The following is an 11,978-nucleotide window of genomic DNA, read 5'->3' as shown; positions in this document are numbered from 1 at the left end:
AAATATATTTAATGATTCTTCTTTTAAAGCCAAGCTCTGAAATCTTTCTGTGTTAATGTTTTTAGTCCTAGGGTCCATAATAATTTAATTACTGCTTACAGATCTGTACGAACCGTTTCACGTGTTTTAAAGTCTATTGTATTAGCTTTGCTTAAAACTGAAAACATAACTACTAATCGGTTATTTGAGTATTTATAAGATAATAAATAATATGAGAAGTTTCCCTGGTGAAAGTCACTAATGATATTCTCATGGCCTCAGATAATGGACTTGTGTCTCTTCTGGTTCTGTTTGTACTCAGCGCTGCATCCGATCCAGTCGACAATGATATTCTAACTTGAACGCGCTGCAGGGATTAAGGAAAAAGCACTAGGCTGGTTTATCCAACGTATCCTAGTTAAAAATTAAAAATAAAGATGAAAGATAATCCAACACAATAAAATAAGAAGGCAACATCCTTAAAGTGACTCAACATATCGGTGTGAAACTCTTAGAAAGATAGAAAAATTTGAAAGATGTGAAAACTATGTATCTGAAAGGATTTTATTCTGAAATGTTTAGAACAGGGGTTTTGCAGCTTTAACAATCCAAAGAGACACTTTTGTCCCCAGTCAAGATAAAACTGATTAAAAGCTACCTTTTGAAAAATGACAACTTATAATTGTTGATAAATATTTACTATAGAATTTCTTTTGTCATTCTTAAAGAACCTCTATTCGTTTAGTTTTAGGTTGTAACAAAAGGAAAACATAAAAAAGATGCAAATAGATGCAAAAATTAATACATCTTCTTCTATGAGAAATGTGTGGAAAAGTATTTAAATAGTTACACATAATTTACAAACCAATAATGAGAAAAAGAAATCTAAAAAAATATAACTGGTAGTTTTGGTGTCATTCTGGTGTGAAAATTCAATACAGTTGTTTCATGAAAAAAAAGGAAAATAAGCTAAAATCTGAATCTGTTATTATATCTCCATTTAAAAACATCAGTTGGCTCTTTGTCGTTTTTAGCCAAAATTATTAGGGGCAATTTTGGAAGTTCTAAAAAACCGCTTGAGGCCCCAGAGTCTCAGGTTTACAACATCCAACTGTGTGTCTCCCTTCAGCCTCTAGGTGGCAGCATTGGCCATTATAACCACCGGTAAAGTTGGTCAGCAGCAGGAAAGTTTATTTAGAAATAATCACTGAAATAATCCGTCACTAATACAAGCAAACAATTAAGGAGGCCTAATAATAAAACACATTAATGCATAAACCGGATATATAAACAATCTGTATTTGTTCACTTTACCGACGTTTATAAAGAAGGTCAGTGCTTTTATATGTATTCCTCCGCCAACAAATGTAGTCCGCGATCCATTTGATTGGGTGACCAATTTACTTCATTCATTGGCTCCCAGCCGGTGAGAGCTGCAGGTTTTCATCGTCATCCACAGCGGAACCAACAGGACGGATTTCTGCTGGGTTCTGATGAATCATCGCCAGAGACGCGAAGAGTCCCGTTCTGTGTGCAGGTAAGCGCTGCAGGTTCTGCTGCAGGTTCTGCCGCAGGTTGCATGGGTTCTGACGTCTGCAGACGGTAGGTGTGTCTTCTTCGCCTTCTTATGGAAAACTCCGTTTAAAACGCGGCGACGTTTGACCTGAGAGAAGAAACAGGTGTTCCAGGTAGACGAGCCTCTTTATTCTGACAGGAGACCATGGAGGTGAAACCCTGGACCACCGCCGTGAAGTGAAACAGCAAAAAGCTGCTAAGACATCACTGTCAGCCTCAGTTTAATATAATCCCCTTTTTATTTCTTTAACATAGCATTTAACAGCTTTTTTTAATGTTTAGATCCTGTTTTGAGCTGTAAACAGTTGGCCCAGGTTTCTTGTTTTAGATGAAATGTCGTGCTTCAGAGCATGCGTGGCTCACCTGCAGCTGCCTGCTCAGGTGTTCCCTCAGAGCTGCAGGCACTCTGGCCTTGTGTCTCTGCAGCGCTCTCTCTCTGTGTGATGGACATTTGTGCTGCTGCAGCACTCTGCGTGTTGCATAACCGGTTGTCCTCTGCATCATCCTGCAGGCCCGGCCAGGATTAAGACTCTGTGTCTCTCCTTGGCATGCAGAGCTGCCTCTGCAGGAACCCAGGAGTTCTCACACTTCCCGGCCTCCTGCAGCCTCCTGCAGCCTCCTGCAGCCTCTGGGCCGCTCTGACCGGCTGCTGAAGAACCAGAAGTGAAAAAGGGAAAGCTTAATGGACGAGTCCGCCTCTGGAGGCTGCTCTGTGTTTTCAGTGAGTTTTTACTGCTGTGGCAGCATGTCTCCTTATTTTTGATCATCTGACTTGATGCTGCAGTTCAGCATGTTTAGAAAATTAGAGATTTAATGGTTATCTGCGTAGATGGACCGTATCAGTTCTCCCCCTGCAGCGTGTCCAGTATAATTTAATCTGTTCAGCACTTTTAGATAATTATATCAGCTGCTCTGGTTAGACTGGGTCTGGAGATTTCCTCTGAGCTTTATTAAAAAACTAAGACTTAATATTCAGTGTTGAGATCATTTTACTTCCATTTCCACTTTTATTTATTCAACATTAAACTATAATTTAAGTAACCATTTATCTCTATCCACATTATTCTTTTTTTTGCATTATGTCTTGATCGTAAACATTTTCTAGTGTTTAGTGTTTTGTATATAATAATTAAAGCTAGTAAAATAAAATGTTTATACAGTGTTAAACACTTAATTAGGGTGTCAGCTGTCCCCACAGGAAAAGATGGACACATATTTCTTTGTCAAGTTTTTGTTTCTCTGTTTTTATGTGAACGTGTTTTAAAACATGTTGGCATCTTCATAAGGCAGTTATTTTTTTATATTTATTTTAATTATAATGTTTTTCCCCTCCTTTAAGAGAAATGGTTGTATAAATATTATAGTAACAGCCAAATGAATCGGTTCAGTTTTGTTCACCAATCAAAGCGCTGCTCAGCTTACTTTTAACAAATATCAGTTAATCTTTTTAATCCCACTGCTGATTTTCCTCCTTATAATTCCATTTTTACAACAACTTACTGAACAGTTTCCTGCTGATCGTGCCGCTGCCCGTCTGCTGCAGCCTCTCCTCGGGTGAAGCTGGGATTGTGGCTCCCGCTCGTCATAATTGGCATTTTTGTGTTTGAATGTCAGCGCGGCGCTGAAAGCTGTCCTCTGCTCAGACTTGTTGTTGGGTTTGAATCGTTGCTGCTTTTATCCACAAGCACACAGTGAAACCACAGCAGCTGCTTTGATGGGATTTACTGGTGTTACTCCAGCTTTAAACCTCAGTGACGGTTTAACTCCTTCAACCACAGTTGGACCGCAGGTTGAATCCTGGAAACCGGTTCGGTTGCATGAGGACATTTCTCCGCTGTAAAGGCTCTGTTTCTCAGAAATGTGGAGCAATGTGTTTGTTTTAAAGTTTATCTGAGCACCACCTTAATCCATGAGTAAAAACCTACCTGAGCTGAAGCTTCCAGCTATAATGGAGCCTTTAGCAGTTGGCTCATTGCTTTGGTTGTTTTGTGGCTCTCAGCTTCTCTGTCTTCATTCAGTTTCACTGAACTATTATCAACAAAATGTTTTGGCTTTTAAAATGTGCAATAAGCTGCTGCTGGAGATCAGACAGCCTCCATCTGCTGATACTGTTAAAACTCGTCTAAAAACAGATTTTTCCCTTTGTCTTTTAATTATGGATGCAGCGATTATGAAAATCTGGGTTGATATGGATTTCCGATATTATTATTATTATTATTATTGGTGTTATGTCTGATTCTACACTAACAAGACTGCTTTTTTAAAATCTCTGCTTGATTTAAAACTCCCACAATGCATCACTGTCACTTTAACACGACCAAACAAAAACCACATGACCAGCCCCCCCCCCCCCCCCCCTCTTTAAACACGGGTATAAAAGGCATCTAGCTGGAAATAAACATCGGTTGTTAATATTGGCCCAGTTTTACTTGTCCAAAAATGACTAACATTGGCCAATACTGATGTTAATGCCGATTTTATTGTGTCTCCCTACTTTAATCCAGATTGAGTTGACATCTGTGTTACAATCTTTTACTCTTTTCATGTGTCTGTATTATTTAATTTTATATAACTCTCTTGTATTAACTCATATTTCATAGTTTAATCCTATGTTTCCTAATACCTTTTTCTGGACAGCATTATGTTGTTTTTAAGTGATTTAAAATTAAAGTGGTATATTCAGTCTTTGTGCTACCAGACCAGCACAAAATGGCTAAGCTAGCACCTAGCTGTTAGCCACATGTAGCATTTAGCAGTTAGATGGCAGGTAGAGGTAGAGACAAAAATATTTAAATTGTGGACTATGCTAAATGATCTGCGACATTACTTTCTCTATTGTAACTCTTTTCACCAGTGAGGCCTTATCGTTATAAAAATATCAACATTGTGCTAACAGGCAGGAACACAATCTACATTTTAAAGTATAACTCACCCGGATGTAAAAGCGTGACCCACCCCCAGACAAATTTTGAAAAAATGCCACCAAAGTGGGCGGGGCCAAGAGACTCTGAGGGGCGGGGCTAAGAGTGTAAATAAGAGATGTAAGTTAAGCGTGGTCAGGGTGAGGGAAAGTGACACGTTGAAACATGGAGTGACCAGGGTGGCATCTGGTGGTTTCGCCACAGATCGGTCGCTTTGAGGTGGAAGTTTTCTCACCGCCACTCGTCACCAGAGGGAGGGGGAGGCTTGTTGAGTGTTAGTGTATCAAGAACTGGCTCAAGGCTCAGCGATGTCTGAAGGTGGTGCTGCCAAAGCAGTGGAGGACAGAATGGCTGCAGTTTGAGTGGTAAAGTGATGTTAGCGGCATCATTGCTAACATGGGCTAACGCTAAAGGCAGTAACGCCAAACACTAACGATCAGGTTCTCGATTCCAACTCCTGAGTCTGACTCGACACGGTGCATGGTTCTGACTGAGATGCTTCCCTACCCTGAACTAATAGGAAAATTCACCTGCAGTAGCACCGTTCAGCCCTGAGAGGGCAGCACTGAGATGGTTTTGAGACAAACTTTCGTAGATTTGCACGTGTCGCACACAGAGAACACGTGAAGGAATAATGTCCATGTAAATGGTGCTAGCATACCGATTGACCTAGCATCGTTCACTCCACCCATAATGCTGCTAACCATTTAAAAAATACTTGGTGCTGATGCGTCAGGTCATGCAAAGGATTGTGGGATTCCTTATAGGTCCTTTAGCGGCAGTGAGGGACATGGTGAGGTTCCTAGGCTACAGGAACTACGATAGGAAGCATACAGGCTCCTTTTCCTACCTCCTTCCTTACTGACGGCAGTATTCGGACAGCACTGATCATGGCGACTGCTGAGTCACTTCTGCTTTGGTCCTGACCAATTAGACACCCTTAGGTGCAGTTTATACAGTTTATCTGCAAAACAAAATCTGATTTTGGGGTGGATCACGCTTTAAAAACAGCAGCTAGCTGTTAGCCACCTAGCAATTATCCGTTGAGTTTTGGAGCCTCTTTGTGTCCCCATGATTTATAGGACAGAGTTGAGAAGTTTATCAGACAGAAGACATTCTCTGAAAAGGATCACGTGTAATGGGGCCTAAAATTAGTAAAAATGTGTCAAACTTCAAAGAAAAACTCTAAAAAGCCCCCCAAACTAATGATCAAGACCACTTTTAAAAGATTTAAATAGTTTAAGCTGTCTGATGGTTGGCAGGAACGTATGCAGAAAGGAGAGTTGTGTTTCAGAGAGCTGCATTTAGTTGTTTTGGTCCCAGAGGAACAGCTTGTAGCTGAAGGAGTGACGGATTCACACCAACACACTTTTCTCTCCTCAAACCACCCGCAGTTTATTTCTGGTGGTTTCACTGCGGCTCCGTTTCCTGGGCTCAGTGAAGGTATCTCTGGTTTGTGCAAACAGCAGAAAACTGGGGCGCCATTCAGCTTCTGTGTATTTTTTATTTTAGGTGAGTTTGTGCAGAGGACAGTCTGTGGCACCTTAACGAGAAACCAGAGCTCCAAATCTAGTCCAGATCCCCCAGAGGGCTGCGCTGCCGCCGGCTCCCAGAGCTCCTGTAGGAGAATTTCTTTATCACGACGGCTGGACAGAAAACAGTCGCACATTTACACACACACACCCCCCCCCACCCCCCCACCACCCCCCGGTGTAGGACGAGCTGGTCGGAGTTTCCAGGCAGACCAAATTCCTGCAGTGTTTTCTGTACGCTTTGTTCACACGTCGTTTCTTTCTCCCTGAAGTCAAACGCTCCACATGTGTGGGACATGAAGTCCTTGGGTTTAATTAAATGTTGCTTCAGGACCTTTCATGCAGGTAGATCCTACAGGTGAGCGGCTCTTGCAGGCAGGAACACGTCACCCTGCGATGTGCCGCTTTCTCCCTGCAGTCTTTCTGGGCCCTAAAGTCAAACATTTGGGATTTAACAGGCAGATCAGGTCCAGGCCTGAAGAGTCAGCGTGCTGCAGCTGCAGGAACTAGACGGTAGAACCTGGGCAGAACTGACTGCTGAATATCGGTACCGGTTCCAGACGCCTGCTGACCGATCGGTGCGTCCTAAGAGCCGCGGCAGGTTAAAGGTTTAAGAAGCCGAGTTTATTTAACCCAGAGTCGGATCTGATGATCAGAAAGTCTGACTGAGGTCCAGTTATGAGACGGAGACGTCAGAGTTGGTCCAACATGAACTCTGTTGGTATTTTTATGAGTTCAGGGAGCTTTTAGTGACGTGTGGGGATGTTCAGCTGTGTGTGAAGGTTACACGTGCCGCAGCGTGATGTTACCGGTGGGGGGGGGGGCGGCTTTGGGTTGGTGCTGATTAATATTCAGCTTTTTGGCAGGACCTTCATGACTCATGTTCTGTAATCTGACTTGGACCGGGGCCCTCCTTCCTCATCAGATTACATGTTTGGGTTCTCCGTTCCTCCTTTTAAACGTGTTCTGAAGGTCCAGAACATGTTTGGGTTCTCCATTCCTCCTTTAACCGTGTTCTGAAGGTCCAGAACCTCCTGTTTTCCCTCCTGGAAGGGAACAAAAAGGACCAACGCAGCTCGGCAGCAGCCAGCTCCCCCCCTGGGTCTGGACTTTGAAGAGGGGGAGGAGATGGATCCTGACCAGAACCCCCACCCTGTCATGCTGGGGCGGGGGCTGACGCTGTGTGTGCTGTGGAGGAATGTCCTTCCCTTCTTGCCATAGCCGTGTGCCAGAAGCAGCAGATCTGTTTACTGCAGCGCTGAGGAGCCAGAGGGAGGCTGCCCCCCCCCCCCCCCCCCCGCCCTGTGTGGGATAGCGCAGCAGAGATGGATCGCACATGACGCCTGGCCCGCAGCGCTGCGTGTGAGGGGGTGGAGGACTCGGTGTCCCGGTACGTCCCGGTCCGACCCGCTGAGTCTTAGTGGAGCGCCGCAGCCTGAGAAGGAGCTGAAGCGTGAGTTACTGCGGCAACAGTTCTGATGTCTGTGAGTAAACGATCCGCGCACCGTGGAGCAGACGGGGGTTTAAGCAGAGCGGTACCGCTGTCAGGCAGCCGGGTCTAAACAGCAGCTGTAGAACTCAGTTCAGTTCCCCACAGCTGGAGGAACGCGGTCCAGACGATGGTTCTGGCTGACTTTCAGGAAGTGGCTTTGTTCAGATGATTTCATACGTTCCTAACATAAAAAGCAGCGGGTGCCATCCAGCTGTCCCGCAGCATGATGCTGCCACCGCCGTGTTTCCCCGTGGGCACGGCTGACCTCCTCCCCAGCAGGAGACCACCTACAGATGACAGCATGTGATGCTGTGAGGAGGTCCGGTCTGTTTAAGGAGGATCACTGACGGGTTTAGCAGAACTTCTGCTGGTGGTTCTGTACCATTCGGGTCTTTTTATCCGAGTCCTGATCGCTTTATCTCCTGTTTCACAGATTATAGATTATAGAAGTAAAAATAGAGCTGCAGCTTTTCTGACCATGTATGGACAGAACCTGGCTGCCCCCGTAGAGCCGGTGCTGGTTGGACCCGATAGGTTTGCTGTGAGGGTTCTGGGCCGTCCAGATGGTTCTGATTCTGCTCTGCAGCGAGCCACAGGATGACAGTAACTCTGGGTTTCAGCTATTGATCAGCAGCTTTCACAAACACAGCATGCTGCTTATGTAACGGCGCCGTTTAGCTGCAGAACCGGTCCTGATTGGACCGGCACTCAGCCAACCGGCTCTGTTCGTGCCTCCAGAACCTTCACCGTTAACTCTGCCGGGTCACCAGGATCCCATCAGTCAAACGATGTTTTCAGCCCAGGTTCTGATACCGAGCAGAACCGCAGCATCTCAGCTGATTTTCATGTTTTATGGGCTGTGATCTTGGTTTGGTCACCTGAGCGGTTTGTTTCAAAACGCTTCATCAGAGGTTCCTGCAGCGTTCTGCTGGTTGTTGCTGGGGGGAACCAGAAGGTTCTGTTATCATCATCTCACCTGGAGCAAACAGAACATTCAGGTGTTTCTTACCAGGATGCAACCAATAAAATTGAATGTTAGACCACGACTAAAACGCAGGAGCAAAGTGTGAGAAAGTACAGCTTAGCTGCTGGGAGGCAGCTGGAGGCCGCTGACCTGTAGCGTTACCTGAACCTGGGTGGAAGCAGGACTTCTGGGGCAGACAGGTGTGTTCACACAGCGCCAGGGTGGAGAGACATCAGCAATGACCCGCAGGAAGCAACTGGAGGAAGGACCAGCATTCTGGACCAGGAGACCAGAGATGATGGACCATGATGGAGGAACCAGGATGGTTCTTTCTAGAAGCGTTCCAGGTCACATGAAATCCTGGAGCATCTGGGCCGTCGGGTCCGTTTGGTGAGAGTTTCCTCGTCCCCCTGGGTCCAGATGCTTGTGTGATTTCTGTGAATGAGTTTCGATGCCGGGAAGCTGGAACCCGAACCATGCCTTGGTTCTGTGTTGGTTTCTCTCCATGATCCCAAACAGCCGCAGACCTACTGATGGTGAGGGAGGAAAGGCCTAGTCAAAGTCCAGACCAGTCTGACGGAAACTCTGCGGTGTGACCCGCAGAGAGCCGAGGAAGACATTCAATGAACAGTGGACCCAAATAAAGCCAGACAGAACACCCACTGAGAGGTTCTGCTGCTGCAGGAGGTTCTACAGGAGGTTCTGGAGGCTCCTGAATCAGAGGAGGGAGTTGGTGTTTCTGACAAACTTCTTCTTGTACCATTTAGCTGTTTTTATTTTAAATAAACGTGGTTCTGTAAGGTTTGGTTTCCCTTACTGTGACCTGAGAGGATTTTAATTATCAGAACCTAAACTCCTCTTTCTGCTGCGTCAGCAGACGCCTGGCCGTAGCAGACGAGATGCTCGTTATGCGCTGCACATCCGTCCTGCGTTACTATGCCAGCGCTGCGGAGGCCGCGATGCAGGAGATCTGCTGAAATATAAGACCGTCGGCACAAAGCGCCGCTCCTTCATCAATTAACCAGACGGATCAGCTTCCTCTGCGCTGAAGGTTTAACCGGATCGTCTTCTAAACCCGGTCAGGAAGGTGGTCCGGCTGAGACGTGGCCAGGTTCTCCTCCTGTCAGCTGGATTCTGGGGGATGGACCGGTTTGATGGTTCTGCGGGTTCTGAGGCGGGTCGGAGGACGAGGAAGAGCTGGTGGGACACTAAGACGAGGCGCTGGAGCAGATTAGAAACAGCCGGGTTCCTTCATTTACCTGTGAACCAGTGAATCAGAGCTTTTTAGCCCGATTTGGGTCCAGGGCTGTTAAGATGAGAAAACCAAAACCCGGAGAAGAGGGACGTCCTCTGCTGGGATGACGAGGTTGAGACTTCTTTATAAGGCGGGTGGATCTGAGTGAAGGTCTGCAGCCGGGTCAGATTTACCTGGAGATGTTTTCACTTAGTCCTCTTTGGTTAAATTGGTGATTTGTGTTTTGTTGCTGGTTAAGCTGAATTAATTAAAATGATGCTGGTTTGTGTGAGTCTGGGTTTAAAGTCTTTAAATGTCAGAACATGTTTTAATTTAGGGTTCTGCTGCAGGACTTGAGGCTGTAAAGACCGTCTTACCCGCTCTTCCACTCCTCAGGGGGATAGCGTGGAAAAAAATCCAAAATCTACTCTGGTCTTATTTCTTTCTTTACATGAACGAGGTTTGCTTCTTGTGACTCTGAGCCATGTTCAAAGTCTACAGTGAGAGCCTCAGAGCTACACTGAACGGCTAACACCAAAGCTAACCGCTAAGCTAATCGGATACATAAACACTAGAAGCATGCAGCTAGTAAGAGGAAACTACTGAGGCCTTCTTCTTCTTCTCATAAACATGAACGAGGTTCACTTCTTGTAACTCTGAGCCATGTTCAAAGTCTACGGTGAGAACATTGGAGCTACAATGTACAGCTAACAGCTAAGCTAACTGCTAAGCTAATCGGATACATAAACACTAGAAGTGCGCAGCCAGCAAGCGGAAACTATGAAGGAACGAGCACGTACAAAGAAAAAGCAATGGATATGGTGGCAGTGCAGGGATTGGTCAAAGTTTTTACGGTCCTTTTTTTTTTTACCTCCTTTTTCTGAATAATAATGTATTGACTACTTTCAGGATAGATGATTTTACCAGGATGACTCAAACTGTTTCTGAACAGGATTACCAACTATAGCTTTAACTGAAACAGTTAAAGCATCACAGAGCGCTAAGATTTCCTCACTAAGGATTAAATCAGTAGTTATTTTATTATAAAGCGTCTCAGAGGAAGATAAAGCAGAAATCTTTCTGGCGCTGCTTCCCTGTCATGGTTCTGCTCCTTCACTCCATCCATCAGAGCAGAAACTGCTCGACAGGCGAGTCCTAACGCTCAGCAGGGTTCCCTCGCTCTGAGCGGGCCTGGAAGCGGCCCGAGGCTGAAGGCCGGCTGATTCTAACAGGACCGGATGAGCTGCTGGGTCGGTCCAGTTAGAGTTCCTCTCACTGCGCCTGACTGAATGTAGGACGTTTTCATGAAGCCCGTCTCTGCATGACCGGGTTTGATGGGTTAAAACGTTCAGCCCAGAGTTTAGTGCTGGATGGTTCAGGATCAGCAAACGCTGCGAAAAGTTCTGGTTCAGACAAAATATTATCCTTAATAACTGGAAATTAAAAACTGGAACCCAGAACCACCGTCTCCTGGAGTCTCGCTGTTCTCATCCTCTGCTGCTGCAGTGGTGTTAATTATACAGAACATCATCATAAAATCTTAACTTTCAAAAGAAATAAACATGTTTAAATGAATTAACCTGCAGCCATTGGTTAATTCAGTTTTATTTATCTAGCTCTAATTAACAACATGTCATCTCAAGTCTCTTTCCAAAGTCAGCTTCCATCAGATCCTCCAGGTTGGTGAGAAAGTTTCCTCTCTAGGAAACCCAGCAGGTTGCATCAAGTCTCTCCAAGCAGCATTCACTCCTCCTGAAAGAGCGTAGAGCCACAGTGGACAGTCGTCTGCATTGTTGATGGCTTTGCAGCAATCCCTCATACTGAGCATGCATGAAGCGACAGTGGAGAGGAAAACTCCCCTTTAACAGGGAGGAGAACCTCCAGCAGAACCAGAACCAGGCTCAGTGTGAACGCTCGTCTCAACCCACCGGGGGTTAAACGGGTCAAATAAATTATTCTGGATTTGAGGGAAATCTGCAGCTGTGATTAAAACAAGAAGTTCTGGTCAGAGACCCGGTTCAAGCTTCATTTGTCAGATTTTCTTTCTTCGACACAAAGGTCCTGAGGCAGAAATCACAGATTTAGAGAAATCTTAAATCACTCCCAAAAAAAAAACCTGAACCACCCAATAATGTTTCTGGTCTTTAGGATTTATGATAAACTGCAAAAATAAAACAAGCTGCTAAAAGCTTCAGTTTAATGTGTTTGTGCCTCTAAATCAGGCGTGTCCAAAGTGCGGTCCGGGGGCCATTTGTGGCCCCTGGACTGATTTTGTGTGCCC

General features: G+C 45.4%; 1 protein-coding gene across 6 annotated transcripts in view; it reads left to right on the top strand.

Annotated features, from left to right (window-relative positions):
- Nucleotides 1-2,158: 2,158 nt before the first annotated feature.
- Nucleotides 2,159-11,978, top strand: part of LOC110366940 (microtubule-associated tumor suppressor 1 homolog) — a 51,517-nt gene continuing 41,697 nt past the window's right edge. For 4 of the 6 annotated variants that reach the window (XM_036137641.1, XM_036137640.1, XM_036137642.1 and 1 more), the window contains exon 1: nt 7,315-7,491. The gene's annotated coding sequence lies outside the window, so the exon portion shown is untranslated. Of the gene's footprint in view, nt 2,276-7,314; nt 7,492-11,978 lie in introns of those variants that run through there. The other 2 variants (XM_036137638.1, XM_036137637.1) reach the window with 2 other exon arrangements.

Source organism: Fundulus heteroclitus, chromosome 5, assembly GCF_011125445.2.
Source record: "Fundulus heteroclitus isolate FHET01 chromosome 5, MU-UCD_Fhet_4.1, whole genome shotgun sequence".
Lineage (NCBI taxonomy): Eukaryota > Metazoa > Chordata > Actinopteri > Cyprinodontiformes > Fundulidae > Fundulus > Fundulus heteroclitus.
Note: the sequence above shows the minus strand (reverse complement) of the source record. Positions and strands in the feature narration are given on the sequence as shown.